Source organism: Ptychodera flava, unplaced genomic scaffold (genome assembly GCF_041260155.1).
Source record: "Ptychodera flava strain L36383 unplaced genomic scaffold, AS_Pfla_20210202 Scaffold_30__1_contigs__length_3116999_pilon, whole genome shotgun sequence".
Lineage (NCBI taxonomy): Eukaryota > Metazoa > Hemichordata > Enteropneusta > Ptychoderidae > Ptychodera > Ptychodera flava.
The window spans coordinates 1,551,185-1,555,716 of NW_027248352.1; positions in this window are offsets into that span (position 1 = coordinate 1,551,185).

Below are 4,532 nucleotides of genomic sequence, written 5' to 3' on the forward strand. Positions count from 1 at the left end.
GCTTCGTTTTGATTCTGTTTTCCTTTTGTTTTAACACGCTTTTATCTTAATTGATCTGTGAACTCAAATAATTTGACCACTCTTAATAACGGTCACCGTATTGTTTTAATTATATTATTATTATTATTATTATTATTATTATTATTTATTATTCCAAGTTTAGGGGCTATAAGTATTATATAGAAATCTAATAATAGTTCATTGAGGCTGTGTGGGAATTCTGATAAAGAGGTGTTGTATATTTTAATTTTGTCAACAGGGGTGACTTCTCATTGATGTACGTGCAGCGCAGTTTTCTTCCATCAAAAGTCACGACTATGAAAAAGATTTCCAATATAAATTAACTCTCTCTCTCTCTCTCTCTCTCTCTCTCTCTCTCTCTCTCTCTCTCTCCTATGAAAAAGATTTCCAATATAAATTAACTGTCTGTCTGTCTGTCTGTCTGTCTGTCTGTCTCTCTCTCTCTCTCTCTCTCTCTCTCTCTCTCTCTCTCTCTCTCTCTCTCTCTCTCTCTCTCTCTGCAGTGAAATTGCTATGCTGCGACCACCGAACGAATATTTTCCATACATCAGGGGTATTATTAAAAGTTCATTATATAAATCTAACCAGTGTAGTCTGGCACACAGGTTATCGTGACGTTGCTTGGATAGTCGTTGGAGGCGGGCGGCGCAGGTCGCCGTTTACTTGGGTCTTTTTTCCAAGTAAACGGCGACCTGCGGCCGCCCGCCTCGAACGACTATCCAAGCAACGTTACGATAACCTGTGGTCTAGCAGAGACCCTGCGATTCGCGTTCTTCTCTGTTGGAACACGCGCGCGCCCTTCAGAGGCGCGACGCGATTCCCAGAGCATGCGCAATCGAGAGTGCGTGCGCGTGACAATAGAACGTCTCCGATCTCGTGCTATCGTGTCGTTAGCTTTAAAAATGATGGAATGTCAACAGAAACTGGAATTACTGCAGAGAATACTTTTCAGGATATCACATGTGAGTGTCTAAGGTACCAAGTAGGACGTTTAGGAAATCCTTTCAGAAACTTCACGCCGCCTGTGGCCAATTTGTGGAGTATATAGGCTTACGTAACTGCAGCGTAAACGGTATTTCTACTGTACATACTACCGGAACATATGCGATGGAAATGTTTGCGTTTCACGTCGTTCAATTATTCAGATGGAAATGCCGCTCTCTACTCCAAACTTTGAAAAAAACAGGGTGACAGACTTTGGAATGCTAACTCTTGTATAACAATGACGTAATTTAATGGGAAGACATTTGTATTCGAGCACGGCTACAGTACAGTTTTTGATTCGAGAACTCTCACCATGTCGGATTCACTGAAACAGTCAGTTGTATGCTCAACAATCCAGAGGGTGAGTCGAACTTTTTCCTATGTGCATGTAGAACTTGTGCAAAAATAAGCGAATCCACAGGCCTTTGGTGAATCAATAAATGCGTTTTTCACCAAGCTGAAAGGTGGAAAGATTAATTATTTTGTAGCACGTCAGTAGTTTGATATGACTAACACCAATACTGGCTATTCCATTGAACATCGTGCTTCAGGTCAAAATCTTATTCCCCAGGTTGATATACATACGTAGAGATTTTTATAGAAACTATTCCATAGCTATTTACATTTCTTTATTACTTTTTGCGGTTTTGCGGTTTCCTGTTTTTTGTTAGCCGATTAGCCGGCACACGCCAAAACGACTAGTCTTTGCGGTTTTCTATAATTTTGAGTTGGCACGCGCCAAAACGATTAGTCTATTGCGCTAGTATTTCTGGGCACGTTTAGTCTCACTGTTTACCTCCGGTTGGTTAGCAACCGCAGTTTAATTGACAGCCGATTCTTTATATTTAGGGTAAATTGTTGCAATAAGTGTTTCCTACGACGTTCGCACAAGTGAGAGCCCTATGTCAAGTAGGGAAGTATTAAACGTGATATCTTGTAATATTCCCCCTTGTCTTGGCCTGCTGGGTTTTTAAAAAGTGTTTAAAGGTATACAGGCACCATGTTCAAATTAAGCCGTTGCAACCATGGAAAGGGATCTAGCTAGTCATAGAGTTTATGGGGTCACGCCAGGTCACACTAAAATAATGCACCACTACATGGTCATAATTTTACTATAGTTAAACAATCAGAAATAATTTGTCTTCATTATTCTTCCTGGAATGAGACAAAGAAATCATAAATTGTCAATCCATAAAATAAATAAGTACCAGTGAATCTTGGGTGCTAAGGGGAATTGGGTTCACAAAATTAATTTGACATACTAGTAGAATTAATTTTATCACATAAAATTAATTTGAAGGCATAAACTTAATTCGATGAATGCGAAGTTAGTAATATACAAACACAATTGGAACTATTTTGTGATTATAAGATGAACAGTAAAAGTCACAGAATGTGCTCTCTAAGAGAGGGTTTACTCAAAGCATTTAGTAATTATCAATTTTTCTAGTGAAAACATCAAAACTGTAATTATTGAATTAAATGTTGAAGTAGTATTTAAAAAATTGTAGTATTTAAAGCCATCTGCTTTTCAAAATTGTAAATTTATCCTTTTTGACAATTTTTTAAGGATAATTCATCTCATTGATACACATTCTTGAAAATGTCAAGATTAAAGGTCAAAACTTGATGATTGCTGTATTGTTTAGAGGACCTGGATGCATTTGAAGGTTTCGGGATCATATCTGATTGGTTCTTTACTATTTCAAAGTGCCTCTCTAGGCCAGTCCTTAAAAATGTTTAGGGGTCATATCTAAGTGGTCCCTTAAAAAGATTAAGGGACACATCAGGGTGGTCCCCAAAAGTTTCAAGGACTCATCTGGGTGGTCCCTGAAAGTTTCAAGGTCACATTAGGATAGTCCTTGAAAAATTCAGGGGCACCTCAGGTTGGTCCCTGAAAGTTTCAAGGACTCATCCGGGTGGTCCCTGGAAGTTTCAAGGTCACATCAGAGTGGTCTCTAAAAAGATCCAGGGACACATCAGGGTGGTCCTTGAATGTTTCAAAGACTCGTCTTGCAATGGCGGTTTTTGAAAAATTCAAGGTCACCTTAGGATAGTCCTTGAAAGATTCGGGGACACCTCAGGTTGGTCTCTGAAAGTTTCAAGGACTCATAGTCTTAGTCATGTTCACGCTACAATCACAGTCGCTGACATTGTCGAGATTGGTAACAGCACTGTCAGTGTCACTCCACAAAGGACCGTGGTAACAGACATCAAATTCGTCGGAGATATCCAGTATTCCGTTGCTTTCCATGTAGTCCTGTCATTAAATAATTGTGGTAATGGACGTCCTACATTCAGAATCGGCAACCTTCCCGCTCGGAATTAGTGCAGTAGTCAAAATCCATTCGAAAATGACGCTGTTTACACACTCGACTTGAAACAATGCAGAGCCTCACAACAATGTGACCCGTGACCTTTACTATGTAAATTAGCAAGGACCATATTAGTTGGTGTACGATTCAGTGTCTCGCTTAATGAGAAAAGTATCATTGACTACATCTCCAAATTAATCATGAAGACTGTAACATACAACCATAGTATTTTAAATGGTGGGGAAACTTTACAGCATAAAAGAGCAACATGTACCTTACCCGGGACCTTACACAATCGCACAATCCTAGATGCCCCTGTAGGTTAAAATGGAATGTGCCATTATGAACTGATTGTTTGCGAATAGTTAATTGTTTACTGTTCAGACCAGCGGCGCGTCGGCCAGTAGCAGCATACTACAACCAGCGAGTAAATTACCATTAATCGTCAAGGCTTGCTCGTCTAAGTCGACTGAAGGTTCAGCCACTGCCCAGTTTATCACATTTATGCCGGGAAGAACATGCCTTGTAGATCTCGTCGCGTGATAAATATGCAAAGACGTGTTTGGAGCCGGCCGACCAGTCACACATGGGAGCGATGAGGACGCTGTGTTAAGCCATTACATAATCTTAGCTTCGACCGTCATGAATATTGACACTGTATGTTGTATGTGCAGGAAGTTGGACCAAAGCTTTTCAGTGATTCGTCTGCCTGTCAGCTTTATCAAGTAATGCTTGTGAAAGCACAAGCTGACGAGCGAAGGTCACATCAGGATAGTCCTTGAAAGGTTCAGGGTCTCATCTGGGTGGTCCCTGAAAGTTTCGAGGTCACACCAGGATAGTCCTTGAACGATTCAGGGTCACATCTGGGTGGTCCCTGAAAGTTTCAAGGACTCATCTGGGTGGTCCCTGAAAGTTTCAAGGACTCATCCGGGTGGTCCCTGAAAGTTTCGAGTCACACCAGGATAGTCCTTGAACGATTCAGGGTCACATCTGGGTGGTCCCTGAAAGTTTCAAGGACTCATCTGGGTGGTCCCTGAAAGTTTTAAGGACTCATCTGGGTGGTCCCTGAAAGTTTCAATGTCACATCAGGATAGTCCTTGAAAGATTCAGGGTCACATCTGGGTGGTCCCTAAAAGTTTCAAGGACTCATCTGGGTGGTCCCTGAAATTTTCAAGGTCATGTCAGTGTGGTCTCTAAAATATTTAGGGTCTC